Below are 15,000 nucleotides of genomic sequence, written 5' to 3' on the forward strand. Positions count from 1 at the left end.
CATCTTTGCCTTGCGTCTATGCTCACAAAACATTTTCCTATAAGTTTCAGGTGTTAGCTTAAACATTCTAACAGACAATTCTTAACAACAGTATAATCAAAAAATTCATGATCAGAAAGTTTAGACAACACAGTTACAGCTTTACCATGGAGTGAGGGTGTCAGAGCCTTTGGTCAACATCATATTGTTTACATATCCTCTCAAACATATGAATGAAACTATCAAAATGATCCCCCTCTGTAAACTGTGAAAGAAATTTACTGACCTTTTGTGCTTCTGGGGTCCAGTTACTCCCTTCCCCATTACCTACATAACTCTGGCGAAGAGTCAGCATCTCCTTTTTGTGCTGTCTCTGCCTTTCCTTCTCCTCAGCTTCCAGGTGTGAGTTTCTGCCTCTCAGTCTGTAGACATTTTAGTCTCTCTGCTGCTTCTGTTTCCAAATGCCTGGCCTCCAACTCAAGTCTCTTTAGCTCCTGATGGATGTTTAAGTACTTTGCAGAAAGGTTGAAATGTCCATTCTCTGAGTGTTGTACATCTCCACGGTCAGTCTGATCATCCTTCTGATTGCTGTTTTCTGATGCAGCTGTGACCAAAGCTGCAATCATGTCTGCCTTAGTCAGCCCATGCACCGTCCCTTAGCCTGGCACACATCTCAGCCACTGGCTCCTTGTCAGCTTCAAGCCATACCTCTGCTTTGACATGCTTGCCTGCTCTCCCTGACTAACTAAGCTAACAAAAGAAATAAAACAATTGTGATCTGAACTCTGAATATTCACTGCATGGCTGATTTAGAGTACAAAAACACCTTCAGTGATCAGTGTACACAAGCTACAGGAATTCACTATCCACACCACTACAAGCCAATATTTATATGTTGTGTGGATATCCCACCACTGTCAACCAATTAATATGTGATGTGGATACCCCCCCCCCACTGCCAAACAATTAATAAGTGACACCCGTGCACTGGCCCAGTAATCAAGGAGCCTCAATCCTCACCACTAACACCAGTGAGGAGCATCCCTATTGGGAAGGATAACAAATGCACACACAGTAAAGTACAATTCTCAGCTTATGCACACAGACATCAAGCAGTCAGTCTTGAGGCTGGTTTCTCTTTTCTCCAGATCCCAAAAATGACTCCCCACTGGCACATTGGTAGCTATGGGAGTGGATTCCTTAGCCAGGGTTCCAGTCCAAGTACTTCCAGCACTCCCTCTGTCCAACCAGTGCTTCATGTCCCTGCCCAAGTAGCTGATACACACACACACACTTTGAGATATGATTTATATATAACCACACACACACTCATGGGGAAGGCTGGTGCAGGGTCACTAGCTGTGCCCCTTCTGTCCAGGCTATAAGGTAGTAATCCACTGCCACCAGAATCCTTATTTATCAGCTACCAAAAAGGCCCTTCCCAAAAGGTGTCCAATTATTACTGTGCAATATTATTATCCAATTAGTGTGACCAGAACTTTTAAAGCTTATTGGAGTGGCTTTGTACAGTATCACTATATACATGCAATGTACTCTAGAACTTAAATTATCTCTACACAAAACAGTCACAGTTGAAAGATTTAAAAATATTTAATAATAAATAATAAAAACACAAGACAATAATTCTTACTGCACAGTGCTAGTCAAGAGTTCAGACATCACAGGAAAATGCTTAAAATAATACTGTAAAATAATTCTGACATAACTATAGAAAACAGCTAGACTAAACTTACTATTTCCTATCTTGTGCTAAGAGCAATCATAGTTCTAAATAAATTTACGTATAGAGCAAAAGTAGTGTACTGGTGAGTTGTTGTTAGCTTTAGGCAAAATCCAAACTGCTCTGATTCTCTCTCTGTGAGAAAGTCTTAAAAATAATACATCACTGCTGACTCATTTTAGATTACATCATTCTTCTCTGGTTCTCAGGCTAATAGAAACTCAGAATTTACAATTTTGTTGTAATGTGCACTCTGTGTGGAGGCCACAACAATGAAAGACATTGTTTGTTTGTTTCTTTCGGCTTTTCCCAGTTAGGGGTCGCCACAGTGGAACTCCAGTCCGCTAATGCTTGGCAGTAGATTTTGATGTGCTGGCTTGCCGGGCCTAATACACAACCTTCAATGAAGGAATGCCCATTCACACATGTCGCCACACAGAAGACGCTCTAACTGAGAATCGAACGGGCAACGTCTAACTGTGACGTGACAACGCTACCGCAGCACCAAAAGACATTATATATGTAAAATCTAGCAATTAACTTTGGTCTCAAAACAACAGAAGGACTTCCTCAGTCCAGACATTATGTCTCTGGGCCTTGAGATCAAACAGCCATAAAATGCTTGACTTCTCAGCTTTCTTCCAGCAGAGTGCACTGTGGTTACATTTTTGAAGTTCAACATTTAATACAGTTTTCTTCACATTTTTAGAGGACAAGCCTGTGGATTATATTCATATTTACAATGACACAGAATTATCTACAAAATTCTATCTAGCTAGGCTGGCAGCCTTCACATATCTTCACAGGTCCAACAAAACGGGCAACCTTAAATCCAGCTAGCCAATCCAAAAGACTTCTTTTTCCTTAACACAATTTTTTATTTAAATCAATAAACAAGCGTTTTCGCCGTAACCAATGTCACAGCTTCATCAGAGGCAAACAAGACAGTTAAGTAACGCAGTTTTTATATTAAAAAGCAGGAAGTGACAAAAAATTTGTCATATCCTAATAAAACTTATTCTGTTTTACACAAGTACATAAACAAAACAAATTAAATAACTTTAAATATTCTAAGCAGTTATTATTATTAGAATGTCTATGTAAATATAAACTAAAAACACATTATCTGAAACTTTTACGTGTATATATATATATATAAAAAATTTTAAATCACAAATCCATGAATTCCCAATATAATTGTGTATAACCATATATAAAAAAATATATATATGCATGTCAACATACTAATCACCATTAAGGATAGATCCTTTATCATAAATTAATAAGTTAGTGGAGCCCTATTAGTACTAAAAAAATAATATTTTGTTACCTCAAATAGCTCCTTAATTTTAAAACAGCTGAAATGTTACAGTTTTCATTCAGGCCTGGAGACCTGAATGCATCCAGCTTTAATTGCCATTCAAGTTCGTAATTTTCAAGTATTAAAGAAAATGGGCCACCTCTGATACTGGACGCTACATGGTCAATAACCCATAAAGTAAAAGTTATGACCCGGATTAGAACCAACATGTTTTGCTAATGCATTTTCTATCTTATTGTTTCTTATTGCATAGGCGTGCTGGTAAATTCATTTCCTTAACTTACGGTCAGTCTTACCTATGTAAAAGGCTGAACAACAATTACATAGGGCTACATAGATAACTGATTTTGTCTCACAAGTGATCTTATGATGTATCTGATATTTTCTGTTTCTAACAACGAAAGCATTTCCTGGTTTTATTAATTTACACCAGTTACAAACACCACATTTAAACATCCCTTTTTGTCTATTAAACGATTTTGATATCCCTTTACTTTGAAGTAATTCCTTGAGATTGCTACCTCTTTTATAAATAATAAAGGGTCGGGGTCCCAATCTTTCCAATAACAAAGGAGAACTAGCTATAAAATGCCAGTTTTTTAAAATAATGGACCAAATTGCTTGAGAATTTAAATTGAAGCTAGTAATGAAACTCAAAGAAAAGTTTCTTTCAGACCCTTTACCAACAAATATAGGTTCTACAATAGTAGTAGGAGAAGACTCCAAAACAGAATTGTTGAAACCCACATTAGACTGATCAAGGAGAGGCTTATAAAAACCATCAACCCTTTTCTGGTCCACCTCTTTTATTAGCTCTTGTAAGAGACTTAACGGATAACCCCAGTTAGTAAATAACCCGCTTAAGAAGAGGCATTCCTGATGAAAATCATCCAAAGAACTGCACATCCTTCCTGCTCTAACAAGTTGGCCCTTAACTATGGACCTCTTTTGTTTAATAGGATGAAAACTGGTATAGTGCAGGAAGGAATTGCAGTATGTGGGCTTTCTGAAAATGGTTGACAGGAAAACCCTTTTATTAGAATCCTTAAACAATTTCACATCAAGATAATCAATTTCAATGTTTGAAAACTTGTGTGTAAATTTAAGGAATTCTGTGGTCGTGTTGAGTGTGTCAACAAAGATGTTTGCTTCCTCAACTCCTCCTTTAAAAAGGATAAAAATGTCGTCCAAAAATCTGGTGTAATAGTTGACAGAATTCATCAAATCCAAGTTAGCCATAAGAAAATGTTTTTCCCAAAAAGCTACAAAAAGGTTAGCTACGCTCGCCCCACAGGGCGAGCCCATAGCTATTCCCTGTTTTTGTAGATAGAAATCTTCATCAAACATGAAAAAATTGGAAGTGAGAACTATATCAAGTAGTTCCGTAACAGTATCTATTTCAGACTGGGGTGCCCCAAGGTCTACAAGAAGTAGTCCAATCCATTCAACTGCTTCCTTGTGAGGAATAGATGTATATAAATCGACAACATCAATAGTCAAAAAATTCAAAGTGGCATCAAAAGGAATAACATTTATGTTAGCCAAAAAGTCCAAGAATCTTTGCAAATACATGGAATTAACTTTAAATATTTTGACAAGATGTTGTCGATCAATTTAGAACATGGATAGGTCATAGAAGACCTTCCATCGACTAAAGCCCTCATAGGGGGATTTTCCACATCCTTATGAATCTTCGGTATGCCGAACATCACCGGCGTTTTTGGGGAAATGATGTCTATAAAATTGTATGTATCCAAATCTATTTTCCCAGCTAAAAAGAGGTCACGCAAGTATCCTCTAATACGACGGTATGTCACATTTATCTCATTAAGTGAGGCAGTACCATAAGCTGGTGACTCCAATATTAAGAACATTCTTTCTTTATATTGAAATTCATCGAACATAACTAGACCACCTCCCTTGTCAGGTTTTAAAAGTCTGACAGGTAGAGATCGGAGGTTATTTAGACTCTCCCATTGGTCCTTAGTTATATTAAACCTTGAGGGGTCGATGTTGCGATTTATTGTGTTAAAAAGATGTCTAACGTCAACTTCACACATCGATTCAAACAGGTGTAAATTAGACTGAAGTGGTGGATTAAAAACACTAGGTAACTTTAATCTAGTTGTGTCATAATCCATATCATTATTAAACATCATCTTCAGATTTAGTTTACGCGTAAAGCATTTTAAATCTATGATGACCTTAGCTATATTACCTGTAGTACTAGGGACAAAAGTATAGCCAAAGGCCAACAATTCAACTAAATCTGTGTTGAGTACAAAAGATGAAAAATTGTATATTGTAAAATCTTTTTTCTTGTTAGTTACAATAACTGGATATCCCCCTTCTAGACCAAATTCAGGGCAAGTAGTGGTAGTTAATTGTAAGTGTTCCTGTTCTTGTTCACATACTTCTTGTTGTTCTGTGGCCCTAAAAAACCACCATCATTAGTGTCTTTAGAAGGGGGGTATTTTTTGTATCCAGTTTTTTTATTATTATTGTTTTTGTTCCCTTTAATCCTATTACTACGTCTCAGTCCTTGATTAACTTCATCCCCCTGTTCCTCGATAAAAGTGTCATCATTTAGTTGCTGTCTTTCACTAACACTAGTAGAAGGAACATTCTCAATTACATTAGTACCAGTAGCTACAGGAATCTCAAGATTGGGATATGCTTTACTTTCCTGGTATGCTTGCCTATCCCTTATGAGTTTCTTGTTTTTGTTTATTTTTAACTTAACCAAAAGAGTGTCAATACTAGTGAATATACGGTTGTAATCGTATTTATACTGCACAAAGGCCATATCCATCTTAATCGCATTGTCTAGTGTATTAATATCAGCAATAAGCAAGTCAATATACACATTGTAATGCTTAACAATAAGCTCTAACAAACGAGCTCCCTGTTCCTGAAATAATGCTTTCAATTCAATATAAAAAGAATTATCAGTCAATAGTCCGGAAGGTGCAAAGTTATTACGTAAGCCCTTTGGTATTAGATTTTCAGCAAGACATTGTTTAAAGTAGGCTGATTCAAGCTGTAATTTTTTAAGCTTAAGTAACTTGTAATCAAGTATTTTAAGCTTCTCACCAATGTTTTCCGCACAAGCGGGTTGCCGAGACCTGATAGCAGTAGTAGTATCAAAGACATCCGTTGGTAAAAAAGAAAAAACATTTTCGTTGTTAATCCAACTCGCCAGGGAAACAACATCCCCGTTCAGCACATTGGCATTAGCGCCTTCTGTTAATATGTTTTCATTCGGTAGTGCCGCGTTTCCAGTAACAGCACAAGCATAATTAATAGACCCATTAGTCCGGTTATTTTGTGTTGGTAAGTAATTGCCGGTTTCTCCTCTAGTAGGCAAAATGTTAGTGAACGCCGGATTACAATTACCGGCTTGTATTGCAACCCCAGCATTAGTAAATTGACCTGGTTGAGCTGCTGGAATAAGTGAGGGCGTCCCCCCACTGCTCCGACCGGCATTTTGAAAAGATGCAGAGTTCATTGACAATACACTCCTGTGTTGTCCTCCTTGGTCAAGCGCTTCCATGCGAGCATGCAACGCATCAATCTTTTGAGTTAGCGTTGCCAATAAGGAGGAAATGTCCCCGTTGTTAGTGGTGGGTAGTGGTGGGTAGTGGTGGGTAATTGTAATCCGGCGTTCACTAACATTTTGCCTACTAGAGGAGAAACCGGCAATTACTTACCAACACAAAATAACCGGACTAATGGGTCTATTAATTATGCTTCTGCTGTTACTGGAAACGCGGCACTTCCAAATGAAAACATATTAACAGAAGGTGCTAATGCTAATGTGCTGAACGGGGATGTTGTTTCCCTGGCGAGTTGGATTAACAACGAAAATGTTTTTTCTTTTTTACCAACGGATGTCTTTGATACTACTACTGCTAACAGGTCTCGGCAACCCGCTTGTGCGGAGAACATTGGTGAGAAGCTTAAAATACTTGATTACAAGTTACTTAAGCTTAAAAAATTACAGCTTGAATTAGCCTACTTTAAACAATGTCTTGCTGAAAATTTAATACCAAAGGGCTTACGTAATAACTTTGCACCTTCTGGACTATTGACTGACAATTCTTTTTATACTGAATTGAAAGCATTATTTCAGGAACAGGGTGCTCGTTTGTTGGAGCTTATTGTCCAGCATTATAATGTGTATATTGACTTGCTTATTGCTGATATTAACACACTAGATAATGCGATTAAGATGGATATGGCTTTTGTGCAGTATAAATACGATTACAACCGTATATTTACTAGTATTGATGCTCTTATGGTTAAGTTAAAAATAAACAAAAATAAGAAACGTATAAGGGATAGACAAGCTTACCAGGAAAGTAAAGCATATCCCAACCTTGAGATTCCTGTAGTTGTTTGTACTAATTTAACTGAGGATGTTCCTTCTACTAGTGTTGGTGAAAGACATCAATTAAATGATGATACTTTCATCGAGGAACAGGGGGATGAAGTTAACCAAGGATTGAGACGTAGTAATAGGATTAAAGGAAATAAAAATAATAATAACAAAAAAACTGGATTCAAAAAATACCCCCCCTCTAAAGACACTAATGATGGTGGTTTTTTAGGGCCACGGAACAACAAGAAGTATGTGAACAAGAACAGGAACATGTACAATTAACTACCACTACTTGTCCTGAACTTGGTCTAGAAGGACGATATCCAGTTATAGTAACTAACAAGAAAAAAGATTTTACAATATACAATTTTTCATCTTTTGAACTCAACACAGATTTAGTGGAATTGTTGGCCTTTGGCTATACTTTTGTCCCTAGTACTACAGGTAACATAGCTAAGGTCATTATAGATTTGAAATGCTTTACGCGTAAACTAAATCTGAAGCTGATGTTTAATAATGTTGTGGATTATGACACAACTAGATTAAAGTTACCTAGTGTTTTTAATCCACCACTTCAGTCTAATTTGTACCTGTTTGAATCGGGATGTGAAGTTGACGAGACATCTTTTAACTCAATAAATGCAACATCGACCTCAAGGTTTAATATATAACTAAGGACCAATGGGAGAGTTTAAACAACCTCCGTTCTTTACCTGTCAGACTTTTAAAACCTGGCAAGGGAGGTGGTCTAGTTATGTTTGACGAATTTCAATATAAAGAAAGAATGTTCTCAATATTAGAGTCACCAGCTTACGATACTGCCTCACTTAATGAGATTAATGTGACATACCGTCGCATTAGAGGATATCGTGACCTCTTTTAGCTGGGAAAATAGATTTGGATACATACAATTTTATAGATATCATTTCCCAAAAACGCTGGTGATGTTCGCATCAAGATTCATAAGGTGGAAAATCCCCCTAAGAGGGCTTTAGTCGATGGAAGTTCTATGACTCCATCCATGTTCTAATTGATCGACAACATCTTGTCAAAATATTTAAAGTTAATTCCATGTATTTGCAAAGATTCTTGGACTTTGGCTAACAAATGTTATTCCTTTTGATGCCACTTTGAATTTTTTGACTATTGATGTTGTCGATTTATATACATCTATTCCTCACAAGGAAGCAGTTGAATGGATTGGACTACTTCTTGTAGACCTTGTGGCACCCCAGTCTGAAATAGATACTGTTACGGAACTACTTGATATAGTTCTCACTTCCAATTTTTTCATGTTTGAAGATTTCTATCTACAAAAACAGGGAATAGCTATGGGCTCGCCCTTGTGGGCGAAGCTTCCTTTTGTAGCTTTTTGGGAAAAACATTTTCTTATGGCTAACTTGTATTTGATGAATTCTGTTAACTATTACACCAGATTTTTGGATGACATTTTTATCCTTTTTAAAGGAGAAGTTGAGGAAGCAAACATCTTTGTTGACACACTCAACACGACCACAGAATTCCTTAAATTCACACACAAGTTTTCAAATATTGAAATTGATTATCTTGATGTGAAATTGTTTAAGGATTCTAATAAAAGGGTTTTCCTGTCAACCATTTTCAGAAAGCCCACATACTGCAATTCCTTCCTGCACTATATCAGTTTTCATCCTATTAAACAAAAGAGGTCCATAGTTAAGGGCCAACTTGTTAGAGCAGGAAGGATGTGCAGTTCTTTGGATGATTTTCGTCAGGAATGCCTCTTCTTAAGCGGATTATTTACTAACCGGGTTATCAAGTCTCTTACAAGAGCTACAAAAGAGGTGGACCAGAAAAGGGTTGATGGTTTTTATAAGCCTTGATCAGTCTAATGTGGGTTTCAACAATTCTGTTTTGGAGTCTTCTCCTACTACTATTGTAGAACCTATATTTGTTGATAAAGGGTTTGAAAGAAACTTTTCTTTGAGTTTCATTACTAGCTTCAATTTAAATTCTCAAGCAATTTGGTCCATTATTTTAAAAAACTGGCATTTTATAGCTAGTTCTCCTTTGTTATTGGAAAGATTGGGACCCCGACCCTTTATTATTTATAAAAGAGGTAGCAATCTCAAGGAATTACTTCAAAGTAAAGGGATATCGAAATCTTTTAATAGGCAAAAAGGGATGTTTAAATGTGATGTTTGTAACTGGTGTAAATTAATAAAACAGGAAATGCTTTCGTTGTTAGAAACAGAAAATATCAGATACATCATAAGATCACTTGTGAGACAAAATCAGTTATCTATGTAGCCCTATGTAACTGTTGTTCAGCCTTTTACATAGGTAAGACTGACCGTAAGTTAAGGGAACGAATTTACCAGCACGCCTATGCAATAAGAAATGATAAGAATGATAACGCATTAGCAAAACATGTTAGTTCTAATCCAGGTCATAACTTTTACTTCATGGGTATTGACCATGTACCGTCTAGTATCAGAGGTGGCCCATTTTCCCTGATACTAGAAAATTGTGAACTCGAATGGCAATTAAAGCTGGATGCATTCAGGTCTCCTGGCCTGAATGAAAACTGTAACATTTCAGCTGTTTTAAAATTAAGGAGCTATTTGAGGTAATAAAATACATTTTTATATTTAATAGGGCTCCATTAACTTACTAATTAAAGACAACGGACTCATCCTTAATAGTGATTAGTATGTTGACATACATATATATATATTTTATATGGTTATAAAAAATTACATTGGGAATTCATTGATTTGTGATTTAAGATTTTATATATATATATATATATATATATATATATATATATACACGTAAAAGTTTCAGATTATGTGTTTTTAGTTTATATTTACATAGACATTCTAATAATAATAATAACAGCTTAGAACATTTAAAGTTATTTAATTTGGCTTGTTTATGTATTTGTGTAAAACAGAATAAGTTTTATTAGGATATGACGAATTTTTTGTCACTTCCTGTTTTTTAATATAAAAACTAGCGTTTCTTAACTGTCTTGTTTGCCTCTGATGAAGCTGTGACATTGGTTACGGCAAACGCTTTGTTTATTGATTTAAATAAAAAACTGCGTTAAGGAAAAAGAAGATTTTTGGATTGGCTTGCTGGATTTAAGGTTGCCTGTTTGTCGGATTTTTGTTGTTTCTCTCTCTTGTACCAATATCTTCACAGGTGATATATTAAAAAAAGTAATGAACATTTCCATGCACTAGATGCATTTAAAGCAGAAGAGTTAAAGGTAATGGAATGTATTATGTAGGGCAGAGCAGACACTGGAAGACTCATGCAAAATTGTGTTGTAGGTAATGGCAGCTACATTGAGTGAAGCTGCAATAGCATTACGCAGCACTGAGGCTTTAAAGAAGACAGTCTGTAGGATACAGCACCAGAAAAGTGTCTTAGTAGCTAGTACTTTAAAATTGCTGAAATATCTTAGTACAGGTATGCTACCAATAAAAAATTGTTCATTTTTAGTACAGCATTGTTCACTCAGTACTGGAAATGGAGAGCTAGTGGTGTTAACAGCAGAGGGTAATCTGTGCCTATTGTGTAACTCCCAATTCATTCTTGTGGATGTAACATTCCCTATCAGCACAAGGGAATGTAAACAAATATATTGTATTCCCTGTAGTTTAGCAGGTGGTTCAGGAGGAAAGATGATACCTGTAGTTTATGGCATTCTTCCATGTAAGATAGAAGATTGTTATAATCCCTTTTGGACCTGTGTCTTGTCATTGTGTTCCCGGTTTGATCTAACACTTGTACCACATATGGTACTTAGTGACTTTGAGAAGGGGGCAGTCAATAGCATAAGTTGATATTTGCCAAATAGTAAAGCTAAGGGATGTTGTTTCCATCTTTGCCAGAAAATCTGGCAGCAAATACAAAAATTTTATTTGGCTGTTCACGTTGGTAACAATACAGACTGCTATTTTATGTCAGCAAATTCCAGCATTAGCCTTCATAAATCCTGTTTTCATGATGTCAACCTTTACCAGTCTAGAAAAGCAAATGTCTGACAAAGCTAGGGCTCTATGTGATTTGTTAAACAAAATTTTATTATAGGACATCCAAGGAGATATGGTATACATAACGGTACAGCTGGAAGGATTCCACCACTCTTTGATATTAGTTTCTGGAATCGATGGGATACTGCACTCTGGAGTATCCCAGAACACAAAACGCAGTTGAAGGCTGGCAATGGAGGGTAAGGAGTTTTTGGGTAAATGGCAGTTGTATATTTTAGATGTTCTACATGCTGTGACATTAGAACAAAATCATGTAGAAGACTTGAAAGCCAGATATTTATGCTGTGTGCCATTGTCCCCTAAAAAACGTTGACTTGTAGATAAGAAGGTGGTGTTTGAAAAACTGCTTGTGCAATGGGAAAAGCTAACTCTTGAAGGATTTGTTAAGCTTGTTGCACATCATTGCTCATTTTAATCACGTACAGATATATATCACTACGTACTGGGAACATATGTCATTTTGTACAACTGTACGGCTTTGTAGCTGTACCTTACGGTCATAAGTTGCTATTCCCCTTCTTTCATCCTGCAGCACATTTGTCCAGGTATTCTCAATTATAGTGGCATACATGATTTATATATGTACATTCGTCCTCCCATCACTAGTCCATGGCACATTGCGTGCCATATAATATACCCATCTGAGTCATGTGTGTGTATTTTCCTAATACTGTTATGCATTGATATGTATAGTTTGGATAGCAAGTAGTCTGTATCGTCATTTCATTGCCTTAAAAGCTCTAGCCCAAGTAGCGTAGAGACTTGCTTTGCTAGGACTGTTTGTGGACTACACATATAAAGTATATGTACCAGAACTATTAATGATACAGTAGAGAATGCAGACAACCAATGAATAACATGACATATGGATGTTAACATTTGGTTATAGGTCCTTAATATAACGGTTTACTGCAGGGGTCCACTTTTATGCTACGAAGTGATTTCACAGACTATATCGGGTAACTGGATGCATTTCTTCTATTTCTTATTCAGAGATTTCATGGGTTACACAAGGTGTAGCTTGTTTCATGGACAATGCTCAAGGGAGTTCCATTATGTGATGTATTCACTCCAGAAATGTCGAAAATGTCAAAATCAAATTTGAATGACACATTTTCAACATTCCAATCATGTCAGCGTTTGCATTTTTGGCTTACTAAATTGTAATTATGACCGATATTTATTTTAAATTTTGGTGTTATGATAGTAAAACATATATCTATATGGGTTACCTTCAGTCCACCGACAGTCCACTTCCCCAACAAGCAGTTTACTGACACTTCAGATCACCGATATTTGCAAAGCCAATGTTTCCTGCAAGGTAAGTAAACACTTGGCCACCCCAATGGAAGAACTACCTGAAAAAAACAAACCCACCGATGTGAGGGGCTATGCCTCCAACACCCCCTATGTGGGGAGCTTCACCCCCACTCTCCCCTTACTAAATATACTAACTCTGAGAATGCACTACCGCAGGTGTAAGGGGCAAAGTTCAAGTACATGGCCAAATGGTTACTTACCGGGTTAGAAAACAGCTTTCTGGATGTCAGTGATCTGAAGTGTTGGTAAGCTATGTGTCAGGGATATGGACTGTCGGTAAATTGAAGGTAACCCATATATATATATATATATATATATATATATATATACATATATATAATGGTAAGTGTTAGAAAGCTGCTTAAGTGCATTTACACACACACACACACACACACACACACATATATATATTTTATATATATATATATCTATATATATATATATATATACACACACACACACACACACACACACACACACACACATATAATATATATATCTCTATATATATAGATATGTATGTATATAAATATATAAACAAGGACTCCCGCTGGAATACCATGTAGTAAATTAATAATAGTAAAAAAACAAAAGCAGCATGGTTGTCTCAGCCAAAACTAGAAAAAAGTAAAGCATAAACCAAACAGGCTCCATGATAATCAAAAGCTTTAATTGACAACACAACAGAACAGTGACCTGGTGAGTACAAATACAAATAAAATTCACTTAGCGCTTTCACATCCATCAACATGGGCATCATCAGCTTTTGACAGTCGTGGAGCCTGTTTGGTTTATGCTTTACTAGTTTACTTTTGTTGGTTCTGACGTTTGGAGAGGACTAGAAAAAAACACTCTTTTTTCTTAAAAACAATAAAATGCAGCTGGAGATAAGCGCTATCAAGTGCCAAAGACTCTTCTTCAGATCTAAATAACTTTTCCATAAAGGAACATTTAAAAGAGATCTCCACCAATCAAATCATCATAGCCAACTACTTTTCAGTACCCCATTCAGTTTCTAGTTATACTGAACCAATCAGCGACATCTCCTCAGCCTATGCCCCTTCAGGGCCAGCTTGATCGGGTAATTAGTATTAAGGACTGGAAATTTATGCGTCTGTAGCTCTCCTATCCAACACATTTACTTCTTCTCCACTCTATTATTGGGGTCTCCTCCGCTGGGCACATCTTGCACTATTTGCAATACCCTAAAGCTAAAATGATGTCCTTCATTATCAGGTATATGTCTTGCTAGGGGATTTTTATAATCTTTGAGCCTGATGTCACATTGATGCTTGGATACTCTTTCTTTGAACTGTCTGGTGGTTATCCATAGTTATCTAGCGAGCACAACAAATTTTTTAAAATTCACAATGGATTATACAGTAACTATTCCTGTGTAAGTTTCCTGGATTTGAATATAAAACAACGAAGAAGGAAAAATGGATATGAGTTTATTTAGGAAACAATGCTGGCAAAATAATATTTTACCCAGGACGAGTATGCATTTGAAGCACACACATGAGAACATCCTAAAAGGGCAATTCCTGAGGATATCCAGACTCCATTCAAGAGATATGGATTTTGAAAAAGCAGCGCAGGAAATGTGCCATCAGTTCTATGAACGTGGCTGTAAGAAAAATGAGGTATCTAAAACATGGGAGTATGTGAGAAAGAGAAGAAAAGCAGAAGGGCAACCATATCTGTTAAGAGAGGAAGGAAACCATGAAAATGCAGCAATGATGAATAGTCCCCACACCACTAATAATAGGAAAGAACTGAAAATGACTTTAACTTATTCCAAAGACAGCATGAACATATGTAATAACATAAAAAATAATTAGAAGATACTGACATCAAATGATGGATTGAAGCATATAATAGGTGACGTTCCAAAATTTGCTTTTAAGAATAACAGCAACTTAAAACAGCAGCTTTGTGATAGAGGAAAAATACGGGCTAACTTTTTGTTCAAAAGAAAGGGGACATTTCCCTGTCAGCGATGTGTGACATGTCGACATATTAACAGTGAAGAGAAGTATATGAATCCAACAACTGGAAGAGTTTACTATAGTGATTTCTACATGAACTGTACGACCAGGAAGATAGTTTACCTTGCAACCTGTAATTCCTGCAGTGTTTTTAATGTGAAGGAAATGTATTGGATAGGAGAGCTACAGGCACATAAATTCTGAGTCTTAATACTAATTATCCGATC

The sequence above is a fragment of the Protopterus annectens genome, chromosome 2.part1 (assembly GCF_019279795.1).
Source record: "Protopterus annectens isolate FY-2018-M chromosome 2.part1, PAN1.0, whole genome shotgun sequence".
In the NCBI taxonomy this organism is placed as follows: Eukaryota; Metazoa; Chordata; order Ceratodontiformes; family Protopteridae; genus Protopterus; species Protopterus annectens.